This window comes from Lynx canadensis, chromosome A1 (assembly GCF_007474595.2).
Source record: "Lynx canadensis isolate LIC74 chromosome A1, mLynCan4.pri.v2, whole genome shotgun sequence".
NCBI classification, from domain to species: domain Eukaryota; kingdom Metazoa; phylum Chordata; class Mammalia; order Carnivora; family Felidae; genus Lynx; species Lynx canadensis.
The window spans coordinates 229,875,979-229,890,460 of NC_044303.2; positions in this window are offsets into that span (position 1 = coordinate 229,875,979).

Here is a 14,482-nt window from a genome sequence, read left to right on the forward strand (position 1 = left end):
GTAGAGCAAGGTATGGGGAAAGAGGGCACAGTTTCTCTGCCCTCTCAGAGCATCCCACTCTCCCCTAGATTTCCACATGTTCACCAACCTGGAAGCTCTCCAAACCCTGTACTTTAGGGTTTTTATGGAGGCTTCATTACATAGGCATGATAGATGAAATCATTGGTCATTGGTGATTGATTCAACCTTCTGCTCCCCTCCCCCCAGGATGTCAAGGGTGGGACTGAAAATTCCAACCCTCTAATTACTTAGTTGGTTTCTCTGGTGATGACCCCCATCCTTAGGTGATCTGGGGACAATAAAGCCACTTTATTCACCTAACAAAAGATACCTTTATCACACTGCTTATCACTAGGGAAATTCCAAGAGTTTTAGGAGCTCTGTGCCAGAAATGGGGACAAAGACCAAATACTATATCTTTCTTCCTTGTATTGTAATTTCACAGTATACAACACCAAGTATTCCCAACGGAAGTCAAGCCACCAGAACTCATATGCTCAGCTAGTGAGGGTAAAAATTGCTATGGTCTCTTTTGAAAACTGTTAATCAATATCAACGAAAACTGAATTATTCATAATCTAGGACCCAACTATCCTCTTCCTGAAAATCTCAAGAGAAGTGAAAATCACATGTTCAAAAGAATCACATATAAGGATATTCATAGTGGCATTATATGAAATTGTTGCCAGGTAAAAATATCTAAAAGCCCATCAACAGTGAAATGAGTCTGGAAATTTGGGTGTGCTCACACAATGAACCCAAGAAAGCAATGAGGCTGTGCAGGTGGTAATAACACAGGGATATGGATGAATCTCACAAATTACTTAAGAAAAAAAAAAAAAGGTAAACAGAGAATATAAACAGGCAAAACTAACCTATAGACTTGGAACTCAATGTATTGTTTGCAATTAGGCCCCGGAGAGACCTCCTGGTCTGGGTGATGCTCTCCTCCTCCTGGTCCCACATTGTTATCAGTTGGTGAGAATTCATCAGGACAAACTCTTCAATTTATACCCTTTCATGTGCATGTACTATCATTTATTACAGAGTTAGAAAAAAAAAAAAAGACACGTGATGTAGTAAAGTCTGAGACACGAAAAGATCAATCAGGCCTGCTGAAAAAAAAAAAAAAAAACAAAACTAACTCATTCTTGCCAAGACAATTAAATGCTGCAGAAACCGTGAAAAGATATTTCCTTGTGTTAAATAACAGTTTTTGTATCCTACCAAATGCTATTTGGTGTATAAGAGGGGAAGAGGTCCCTGGCTATTTCTGTCTCATAAAAAAACGATTTCTCACTTAAAAATTTTTCTCTAGCTGAACGTCATTAAGTGGGTGAATTAAATGTTTCCGATAAAAGGCAAATATTTAATGATCCACTTCGGGAAGTCATTTGCACGAATTTCTGAAAGATAACGCAGTATCAGCAGTTCTACATTAGTACTAATAGGGCTGAAGAGGAAAATGTAGACACCAGTCCTATATTACAGACTTGGTTCTCCACCAGCTTTAAAGCGAAACAAACGCGCAGTGTGTTCGGACCTGACACACGTGGCTTGTTCAAATACCTTCAAACAACAAGCATCAAGGGCAAGGTTCTTCCACTTTCTAGGGCAATTTGTATACGGTAAGGAAAACTAATAGTGGTTTAACTGCTCCGTTTTTAAAATTGTGCTTGTGACGATCCTGCCATGATAAAGTGGTTCGCCCAATACTTTTTTTTTTTTTTTTTTTTTTTTTTTTTTTTGGCCGGCTGGTCTAGCAAACCTATGGCAAAGAGGTCATCACTGCTAGGATTCAGACCAGTATTTCTAAGACTTTGTGATCTCTATCATGGTTTAGAAAAAGGTGGAAATTTCTTTCCTTTTCTCAGGCTGAAAAAGATCCTAGGGAAAAAATTATGGGAGAAGAGAGAGAGAGAGTTTGTTCATCAAGTCAAGGGCATATGGGCAGTAAGCATATTACAAGGCTAATCTCCGTGTTCTCCCATGTGGCCACCGCTGGTGGAGACCAGAATGCATCTTTCCCGCCAGGGCCCTCAGTGCCTAGGTCTTTGCCATGTATTTCCGGCAGCGTTGGAAGGAGCGCCCTGCAGTTCCATATCTCAGAACAGCTTAGAGCAAAAGTCACCATCTTGATTGCATTATTGACTTTTTTTTCTGCCTTCCTCAACTCTTAGAGGTGTTCATACTTTATCCAGATCCTCATTTCCCATAGGATTAATGTTTTTTTCTTCTCTGAATGATTGGTCCCAGGCCAACCTTTTTCTGTGTGAAATTAAAAAACAAACAAACAAACCTCACCCAGAGCTATCAGTGGTGCTTCACAGTGCTGTCCATCAAGCCCTTTCCACAGAGAGGGAAGTTTTGGGAGCTTCTGGGAGCTTTGCAGCTGGGGACGCTCTGCTGTTAAAAACCTTTGACACTCAGGGCACCTGGGAGGCTCAGTCGATTAAATAGCTGATTCTTGATTTTGGCTCAGGTGATCCCAGGATTGTGGGATCAAATCTCACATTGGCTTCCATGCTGAGTGTGGAGCCTACTTGAGATTCTCTCTCTCTCTCTTCCCTCTGTCTGCCCCTCTCTCTCCTGCTCACACGCGCTCTCTTTCTGAAGAAATAAAAATAAAAATAAAAAATAATAACTTTTGACACTAGATACATTCTGAAGGAGATCATTTCCTGTTGGATGAGATCCTAAATGCTGCACAAGGCTGTTCAATTTTCACATAGTCTCCATGCTTTTCAGCAGCTATCAAGGGGAATAAATCCCAATGTATGTTTACATATTGCTTTTCTTAAATAGATTTTTTAGAACAATTTAGGTTCACAGAAATATTTAAGAGAAGGTACAGAGATGCCTCATCTATCCCTTGCCCCCACATATGCACCGCCTTCCCCACTATTAAAATCCTGCCCCAGACGGATACCTTTGTTACAATCAGTGATCCTATACTGACATATCATTGTCACCCAAAGTTCTGTAGCTTACATTAGAGTGCACTCTTGGTGTTGTGCATTTTAAGAAGTTTAGACGAGTATATAATGGCTGTAGCCACTACCACAGTGTCATACAGAGTCGTTTCACTGCCTTAAAATTCCTCTGTGTTCTCTCCATTCATCCCTCCCTCTCCCCAACCCTGGCAACTACTGATACGTCTATGTCCATAGTGTTTTGCTTTTTCCAGAATGTCATTTGGTTTAAATCATACAGAATGCAGCTTTTTTTTAGACTGGCTTCTTTCCCTTAGTTATAAGCATTTAAGTTCCTCTATGTGTTTCCATGGTTTGAAAGCTCATTTCTTTTTAGTGCTGAATAATATCCCACTGTCTGGATATACCATGGTTTATTTATCCATTCACCTACTAAAGGGCATTTTGGTTGTCTTCAAGTTTTGGCAATTTTGAATAAAGCTGTTATAAACATCTGCGTGCAAGTGTTTGTGTAGACATAAGTTTTTAACTCCTTAGTGTAAACACCAATGGGTGTGATTGCTGGATCATATGAGAAATGTATGTTTAATTTTGTAACAAACTGTCAGGCAGTATTCCAGAGTAGCATTTTGTATTCTCAACACATTTTTTAAATACTTTTTTACAATATATTTTTTTTAAATTAGTTTATTTATTTTTGAGAGAGAGAGAGAGAGAGAGAGAGAGAGAGAGAATGAGAACACGCAGGGGAGGGGCAGAGAGAGGGAGACACAAAATTCCAAGCAGGTTCCTCGCTGTCAGCGCAGAGCCTGATGTGGGGCTCAAAACCACAAACTGCGGGATCATGACCTGAGCCAAGATCAGGACTTGGATGCTTAACCAACTGAGCCACCAGGCACCCCACGTCTTTTTAAACAGTATTAGTTGTAACTTGTTTTATTCAAGCGGTATCTCTCCATATAGAGGTTATAAGCTTCCTAAAAGTTATATTACACATCTTATTTTTCAATCTTTATGTATTCTGAAACTAGTGTGTCTGCAGGATAGTAAGGACTGAGGACTTATTACTTAACAATTGTATTATTAACAAAATGTTATGTTTTGTATCAATAGAAAAAGACGTGGCTTTTCAGTATTTGCCATATTTCATAGTTAAGAAAATGTTTTGCTACTAAAATAATATAATTATTCTTGTATCACTTCAAAAATTTCTTCAAGCTTCAGACTTTTTATTCCAAATGAAGCTATAAATCAGATCCTTATCATATTACCAGTTATGGCACAATTCCCTAAAATGATCTTAATTCTAACTTTTTAATTATTTAAACATTATCTTTAAAAGTAATTATTCTATTCTACTTCCCTGTGTTTTTTAAATTATTAAATCCTTGAAAACACATGTATCTAAAGACAGTAATTAATGGCACATTAAAATATATTACTATTGACTTTATTGTTTAAGATTCCTCTGTATAACTTACTTCTACAATAGTTTATACCTGAATCACACACACACACACACACACACACACACACACACACACACACACACACATATTTATCCCCCCACCCACACATCTTTCTGGTCAAGCTTAATTTTAATCTGAAACTTTACTCAAATCACTTCTTTTTTTCTCTAAGCCTTCAACAATTTATATACATTAACTCAGATATTCCATTTAAAGACAATTTTTCACCTATTATCACTTTTTTAATGATATTTAGTAGAATGTATATATTCTACTCACTTTCTAATAAATTCTTTACAATTTTAATTCAGATATAAATTAGCTATGATTTTTAAAAAATTAAGGTTTATTTATTTTTGAGAGAGAGAGACAGACAGAGCATGAGCAGGGGAAGGACAGAGAGAGAGGGAGACACAGAATCCAAAGCAGGCTTGAACTCACGGACTGCAAGATCATGACCTGAGCCAAAGTCGACTGCTTAACCGACTGAGCCACCTAGGTGCCCCAGATATGATTTCTTTTATACCGAAGCCTATTTCATAAAAAACTATAAAAATATATTAACAGACAAAACCTGACAAACTGGCAATGGACAAAAATATGAAATATTTCTTATCAACCTGTCATTTCCCTGGTGGGCAAACAGCAGGAGTCTCTTCTCCACAACTCCATTAGCCAAAACAGTACTAGGATTAAGAGTCATACAGATGGTGTAAGTAGAGTGACATCACCTCGTTCGCAATGTATGAAGTGCAAAAAACTGAGCATACTGAATTATTGCAAGCTTGAGACCATCATCGTTGGAGTATATAAAGTGAAAATGTCCGTGGTTGTTATTCCAAATAAAGCTTGAAACAGTGCTTTCAAACACATTTGTGTTCTTTAACAAATCAGCCTGTTAGAAATTTAGCACAAAGATAGGCAAGAGAATAAATTATGTTCTCTAACTCAACATCATGTTTCACACTGTGCTGTATTGTTTTAAATATAGGAATATAATGAAAGTCAGCATGCCCCTTTGTTCTTAAAATGTTTTATTGTTTTTTCTATTTGATTATCGTTCATATCTACACTTGTATCTATAATTATATTCGTATCACTCTTAGGCATACATCGTATGCTATTTTCTATTTGTTTACGAGTCAACCTAAAAATCAGTCTCTATTAACTGGTATTCATTTGATAGTGAGCATGAATTAATTTAGATGTTGTTGCCTTTTTGTCGCTGATCGATTATTCACATCAATGACTATGTGTATTAGGTAACTGATAGGAGATACTTGCTTCTGTTTCGGCATTCGAGGAGAGTTGACAGTAGCACATTAGCATTTCAGGGGAAATATTTAATGATAGTCCTCTTTGTCTACACATGAATTAATACTAGGACTTTTTCTATTAGCCTTCAGCTGTTGAGATTTTGCATTGGATTTAAACAAATGACAAAGATTTGAAAATCAAACTTTATATATGTTTATCTCTGTATTTGAACATCCCAAAGGATGGGAACAATCAGCCAAAAGGAATTTTTTTTTTTTGATTGCAAGAAAGAAAGAATAAAGAAGGGGAAGGAACAAAGGGATAGAGGAAGGAAAATAGAATTGAGTTTTTTTTTATGTTTGTGAAAATATTCTTATGACAGAGATTAACCAGGAATGAATATACAGTCTAGTGTGTTTTAAAGTCATTTCTCAATTAGTTTTGGTTGTATATACAATAAGTAGTTAAAGACAGTGTAAAGTGCTGAGTTGTATATATCCATTTTAATCTTCTTATTCAAATTTTCTAACGCAAGATTTTATTTTGAAATGTAACATTTCATCCAAACGTCATTTAAAAAATGAGATTGTGTAACACAGGAGGCTCTTTTTGATGATTTAAGGGGGTATTGAAATACCCAGTTGAACTCTCCTGATATCTTTCTTTGCAAACAATAGCTTGTTCCACTGGGTTATTCTTTAGATGTTTTCTACAGGTATCTTTTACCTGTTCAACTACCCAATTTTATATATACATGCTCTTTTCTGAAGTATCTCCAGGGGTATTCTTTAAAGGTTTGAATTTGACTTTTTCTTAGTTTAAGTAATTGGTGCTAAACTCATGTTAGAAACAACTATGCCAAGTGTATATTATCTTCAGAGAACATTCTTTTCTAAGTTTCTCTTTAGACAAACACTGTAACATCTTGAATTCTTGTGAATCACCTTAATATAAAGAAAAAATATAATAAAATAAAAAGAAACAGCTAAAAATCACAATGCCTTGAATTGTATGATATGGCATAATGAATCAAGTATCAGTCTCAGAGTTATGAGATCAGTAATGCTCTCCTCCTTTGACACAAAATACCACTGTGTTATTCAGAAATTCATTTATTTTATCTGGATTTAATCATGATTTTACAATAGAATTTTTTGCTAGTCTATGTCTACTAACCCTTATAGCCCTGGCATTCTTTAATAATACGTTAGCAGTTTTGAGACACAAGGAGAACATAATCTACATAGGCAATAGTAACCCTGAAGATTCCAAACCATTTGAGGCTAGAAAAATGTAGATTCTAGAACAATAATGTTAAACTTTGCATTCAAAATCTGAGTGTTTCCGATGAGGGTCTAAACTTCTGGCTCCACTGAATTTTTTCTTTTGCCATGATGCCCTAAATGGGATGGTTATAAAAAAAATCTTCATTCTATATTTGTATCTAACACCCTAAAATTACAGGTCTGAAATTACAGCAATGCTTTCTTAATTTTGACTCTATCCTTTTAATTAGCTGTACAGGAACAATAACAATAAACAAATATTCCAAGTTCCCCCCCACCCATCCCCAACACCTTCCAGATAAGTCACTGATTTTTGTTTCAAATATTTATAAAAAAAAATCTGTCCAAGAGACTCTACTTTTAGCAAAACAGAAGTTCCAGATTTGTACAAGCCATTTTTTATTATTGTTTTTTCTCTTTTTCTCCCTCAATGAGAGCACTGCTCTGATTTCGCTTCTGGATTAACCAATTCTTAGCCATTTAACTTGGATATAATACTTTAGAAAGATGTTGAGAATCATATAAGAACATGCATAACACAGCATGCAGCACTGACTAGATCAGTTCTGTTACATAAACTTTGTGGTTTTTTTGCTGTTTCAAACCTTATTCCAAATTAAAATTCAAGAATCAAAAAAAACCCATGTATTTTTAAATGCAAATGTAAACAAACCTATATTCTAGATCCCTTTAACTTGTGTTGCCTTGTATCACTTTGAGTGAAACCTAAGAACAGACTGAGCAGGGGTGGCTGGGTGGCTCGGCTGATTAAGCGTCTGACTTCAGCTCAGGTCATGATCTTGCCATCAGTGAGTCTGAGCCCTGCTTCAGATTCTGTGCCTCCCTCTCTCTCTCTGCCTGCCCCTCCCCACCCGCACTCATGTTCTGTCTCTGTCTCTCAAAAATGAATAAATGTTAAAAAAAAATAAAAAAGAGAAGAATAGACTGCACACATATCTCCCAAATTGTAAAAGAGATTAAGGTATGATCAAGCTGAGAAATGGACAATTCTATCACCAGAAACTCTGAAAAACTAGTTTCATGTGGAAACCATGTACCACACAGGAAGCATATAATTTTTCATTGGTTTATGGGCAGAAAATAGCATTAATTTTAACTATTTATTTTTCTCATAAATGGCTATTTGGTTTCTAAAATAAACTTAATATGCTTGTAGCATGTGTATAGATGTAACAAAATATATGCACGTAGTCAGGCATATTGAGGATTCATCTTCCAAATGTTTACTTCTTGTGTGAAGAATCAAAACATTGGATTTTTACCCTATTTACACCATATACTCTCCTATGTAGCCTCAATGTCTGGCCCACTCTCTGCCACATGTTAGACATCTAGCAATTAACTAAATGGTCTATCATTCTATAATGAAATTTCTGGCTGAAAATTATCAGGACTCAATTACCATAATCCAACTCGAATGTTAAGTTTTATTGAGAATCCCTCTTCATGTCAATTTTGCCTAGAATATCCTGTGTTGTCCTAAACCTGTCCGGGATTATATTTTAAGAGACATATACATTGGATGAACTTTTTCAAATTTATTACCCAATATTCACATATATACTTTTTAGACTATCCGAACATTTACCAGAAACTTGAAGTGACTTGGAACTGAATGTTGTCTATTTGTGCCTTGCTTGAAGTCATAGGAGGAAGACTCAATATCACAAATGTGCCTTATCTCATGTTTTCTGACCTTCCAAACCATGCTGCATTAGTGTACCTAAAGCTTTATTAAGCATTTTTGTGAAATCTTTTTTCTTTGCCCCGAGCTTACAGAAAACACAAATAATTCACAATATCCTGGCAGGAATAGAATGTTGCTTCATGCTGATGGCATGAAATCCTAATTATAAGTGTTTGTCATTAAAACTACAGTGGAGAATAAGCACATTCTGTACTTTGTTTAACATTTTAAAAAGAGAATTTGAGATTAGCTCTGAGCTGTACATAGCCTGGTATTTTAATTAAAAGTGGAGACTATAAAGCCATTTATAAAAGCAATACAAAATTAGCAGGTTATTTAATTTTTACTTTCATGTCCCATTTCTCAAAGTGCCTTAGGGATTATTTTGAAGACTGTGCTTGTCATTTTACCATAGAAGATAATATAATATATTCTTGGAAGATGCTCATTGTAATGAAACTACAAAAAAGTTGTGACCCTCTTAATGAAACATACTATGGATTTTCAATCTTTGTTACATCTGAATTCTAGTTTAAAATGCCCTCAGTAAATGGTATTCTTCATTCTAGTACAGTACCGTCTTTCTTCAAAAATAAAGAATTCCTAGCAATTTTAAGTTTTGGAATGTCCCTGTGTACAATGGCTGAAAGCAAGAAGTTGATATCAAGCAAAAACAGTGTATCCGTATAACTTGTGCTGGTAGAGTCTTGAAATACTAGTTTTCGTTACCTAGGTTTCTGTTTCACATGTTGTGTACATTATACTTCATCATGGCACTAGAATGTACCTTTGGATATTGCCTCAAGTTAAAAATGACCATACAGTATCCATACTTAATGGTTCTTGAAGTAAATATGCAAAACCAGGAATAAAAGACCTAATAAAAATAATTAACATTTAGAATAAAAAAGAGTAACGTGATAAATGGAATATTTGGAAAACTGCAAATATGTCATTATTAAAAATGAGGGTGAAAAAAGGCAGAATAAAATTTTTGAAGCGATGCTAAATTTTCCCCCGTATTGTTTATTTTTGCTTGAAGATAACAATAAAAATGGTGTGGACTGTCTGTTTAAAAGGCTTACTAACAATATCCTCCTAAGATATTAATGAGTAACTCATCAAAGAGAGAAACTCACTTAAGTAGCAGTACTTGATTTAGATAGCTGATCTATTGCCACAACATGAAAGATGTTTATTTTTTTGGTGGCTGGAAAAGTCCAGCCTACAAAAGAGTTTTTTTTAATAAACTCTTCAAAATAATAGCTTAAATTTACAGAAAAATTGAAAATAGTACCAAGAATTCCTTTATGCAATATATCCAGTTTTCCTTGATAATATTTTAAATTAGAATTGTGTATTTGTCAAATTGAGCCAATATTGATACATTATTTTTTAACTAAAATCTATACTTCTTTCATATTTCCTTAGTTTGTACTAAATGCCCTTTTTCTCTTCTAGCATTTCATTCGGGATACCACACTACAGTCAGTATTCTTGAGGTAGCCTTCTATAGTTCATAGCCTTCTCTTGGCTATGATAGTATCCCAGAATTTTCTTATTGTTTGTGACCTTGACAGTTGTGAGGGTAATAATCAGGTATTTTGGGACTGCCTCCCATAGTGATATGTCTCTGATGTTTTTCCTCATGATTAAACAATGTTATGGGGTTTTGAGAAGAAAGAGGTAAAATGTCATTCTCATCATATCATCTCAAGGGTACAAACAATCATCAACTGTCTGTGGTAGTGTAATAGTATTTGCCAGGCTATTGTTTCTAGACTGCAAGATTTTTCTTTTTCCACGTTTCTATACTGTTTAAAAGGAAGTCACTATGCACAGTCCACAATGAAGGAGCTGAGCAGAATTATAAAATCTCTATGCTAGCTACAGACAACCTACATATTCGGTATTATTCTGCACTTAAGATTTGTCCATTTTCTTTGTCTTATTTATATCTTTAATCATGTATTTATATCAGTGTGAAGTTATAGATATTTTTATACTTTGGTCTATAATCTAATACATCTTTGTTATTCAAATTATTCCACTTTGGACCATTGGACCATTGGAAATACTTTCCGTTGGCTCTCATTGACATAGTGGAGTGTGTATGTTTACTTTTTGATAATCAAAAATACTTCAAGGCTCTATCTTCTATGTTTCCTGTTCAATCCTAGTATCCGCCATTTTACTAAGAGTCTATGCTCTTCTTATTGGAGAATAGTATTAGAATCAAGGTTTAGGAACTAGATGTGCTTGTTGCTACTGAAGTATTATTGGTGCTTATAGGTCCTCTCAGTTGACAGAGCAAGGGCACACATAGGTATAGTGACCTGTGTATATGCACATATCTACAATTATTTCTATATGCCCCCATATGTGTCAATATTAAGGTAAACAATGGTTTGTATACTTATGTCTCTATCTATAATCCTTACTTAGTAATTGTATCCTAACCTTTTTTTTATTTAAAAATTTTAAGAGAAAAAGAGAACACAGTGGGAGAGGGGCAGAATGAGACAGAGAGAGAAAGAGAGAGAGAGAGAGAGAGAGAGAGAGAGAGAGAGAATCCCAAACATGCTCCATGCTCAGCATGAAGTCCAAAATAAGGCTTGATCCCATGACCCTGGGATCATCAACTGAGCCAAAATCAAGAGTCAGACACTCAACTTACTGAGGCACCCAGATGCCCATCCTAGCCTTTTTTTTCTTGTTGATCTATAACTTCCCAATCCAGCAGTGAGAAAATTGACACCCATCATCTCATCACTTGCTATTTCTTTACTTTATTGTTTATTTAAAGGATACATTCTGCATTGCATCCTATAATCCCTAACCTTCTACAAATATAACATATTTTAAAATATATTTAAATATATATTTATATAAATATATTAAATATATTAAATATATAAGTGTATACTTATATACGAACATTTTGTATTGTAAATGTCTGTGTCAAATATATAGTCAGGGGTTTGTAACCACCAATAAATTATCACACAGAATTGTTTTAAAACCACAAAATGTTCCTATCCTTCATTTGGTTAACACTCTTCCCATAACACCCAACCTCTTGACAACCACTGAACTATTTTATAATCACTGTAGTTTTACCTTTTGAACAAGGTCAACTAAGAGATTCAAACTGTATATGGCTTTTCAACTTGGCCTTCATTATGTAGCCATAAGAATGTAAGATTCATACATGTTTTTCCATGGCTTGAGAGCTCATTCTTTTTATTGTTCAGTAGCATACCATCGTATGGATTTACCACCACATATTTTTCTTTCCATTTATGAAGGATAGTGTAATTGCTTCTAGCTTCTGGAGATTATGAATAAAGTTTTTATTAACATTTGCATGCAGATTTTTATGTGAGCATAAGTTTCCCAATGTGTAGGATCAATATCTAGGATTGTGATTGCTGGATCACATATGGTAAGCCTATGTTTACCTGCATAAGAAACTGTCAAACCGCTTTCCAAATTTGCTCTAACATTTTTCATTTAACCAGCATTTAAAAAAAAGCTCTTCCTTCTCTACATCCTCACCAGCATTTGATGTTGTCAGATTTGTTTTTAATTAGCCATTCTAACAGAATATAATGTTACCTCATATTTAATTTGCTGTTCCCCAATGGCCAGTGGTATTGAGCATGTTTTCATATACTTATTTACCACCTTTATACCTTCTCTGTTGAGGTATCTCCACTGATTTCTGACATCCATGGTTTCTGATGAAAACTCAGCTGTTTGTCATATTGAGAAATCTATGTCATATTTACTAGGGCTACCACAGCAAAACACCACAGACTGTGTAGCTTAAAGAACAGAAATTTATTTTTTTCATAATTCTGGAAGCTCAAGTTCAAGATCGAAGTATAAGCAGGATTGATTTCTCCTGAAGTCCTTCTCCCTGGCTTTCATATAGAGGTCTCTCATTGAGTTCTCACCTGGCCTTTCTTTTGTGCTTATGCATTCCAGTCTCTTCCTCTGCTTACAATGACATCAGTCCTATTATATTAGATTTCTACCCTTATGACCTCATTTAACCTGAATTACCTTCTTAAAAGATTTATCTCCAAAATCAGTCATAGCAAGAGTTAGAACTTCCAACAGAATTCATAAATTCTGTTTGGGTGTACACAATTTAATTCATAACAAATGTAATAAATCATCTCTCTGGTTTTTTTAAATCTCTTTTCCTTTATCTTTCAACAGGTTGATTTTGATGTGAAGTTTGAGCTTCTTTGAGTTTATCAAAATTGGCATTGAAATTCTTGGCAGTGTAGATTAATGCTGATCATCAAATTTGAAAAATTTAGGCCACTGTTTTTTATAATACTAAATCTCTCTCCCTGCTTCCTGGGACTCCCATTATGTGTATGTTGGTGTGCTTTATGGTTTTCTAGAGGTCTCTAAGGTTTTGTTTATTTTTCTTCTTTTTTTTTCTGCTTTTAAAATTAGATAACCTCAGTTTTCTCTTGCCAGCTTAAATCTCCCATGATAGCCATTCCAGTGAGGTTTTCATCAGTCACTATAATTTTCAAGTCTTGAATTTTTATTTGCGTCTCATAATGTTTATAACTTTATGAATATTCTCTATTCAATGCGACATTATTCTTATAGTTTCCTTTAGTTTGTTTAGCATAATATTATACATTGAATTTTTTTTTAACCTCGAAATTTATATGTTTGAATTGTAACTCCCAATGTGATTTTATTTGGAGATAGGACTCTCAAGGAGGTAAAGTCAAATGGCATCATAAGGGCTCTAAAGTGATAGGATTGATATCCTTGTAAAAAAAAAAAGTGAGAGACACCAGAGCCCCCAACCCTCTCTCTCCACAGAGAAAGGCCATGTGAAGACACACTGAGCAGGTGCTGTCTTCAAGCTGAGAGGAAATGTGTCATCCAAAACAAACCCTCTTGGCACTTTGATCTTGGACACTCAGCCCCCAGAACTGTGAGAAAATGAAGGTATGTTGCTGTCCATGCAAGCCAGAGAGTGTATTTTGTTATGGCACCTCTAGGAAACTAACACGTATGGTTTCCTTCATTTCTTTTAACATATTTAAGACACCCAATTTTAAGGCTTTTTTTGTCTGGGAAGTCCAACATCTGTACTCCTTGATGGACAGTTTCTATTTACTGGGTTTTGTTTTGCTTGAATGTGATACACACATTCATGCTGCATTGCATAGTTCATAAGTTTAGGTTGAAAACTGGTCACTTTAATCAATAGAACTTTGCTGAACTAACTCTATAAAGACTATGTTTTGTTTGTCTGTTTGGTTGTTTTGTATTTTTGCATGTGGAAACTAAAGTCTCTTCTCAGCTTATTGGTCAACATATAATTGTACTGAGGTTTCTTTCAATGACTGGAACTGATATTCTCCCGGATTTTGCTAAATAATTCTGTGTGCTTGTTGGGTCGCACCTTCAATGATCAGACAGGCAGGAAAGGCAATTTTGCCTGAGTAAACTCTGATTCGGTATAAAAAAAGATAAGCCTTGTCAGTGGGTACTTCCAGGCAACTGCCAGAAAAGTCAAATAATCCCAGTTCTCTTAAAATAATACTTTTGGTGAGGTCCAGACTCCTTCTACCTCCTCCAGAGACCGCTAAGCTACTGTTTGTTCCCATGATTGTGGAACTATTGGTTTTTAAAGTTACTCCGGATTTGTGGAGAGGGGAAAGGCAACGGAACAAGTTAAAATATACAAAGTTCACTGTTTTTAACAAGAGCCAATTGTTCTTATTGAATAAACACTTTATATTGTTGCAAACATTTGGTTAATTTCAAGAGTTCTGAAAAATTCAA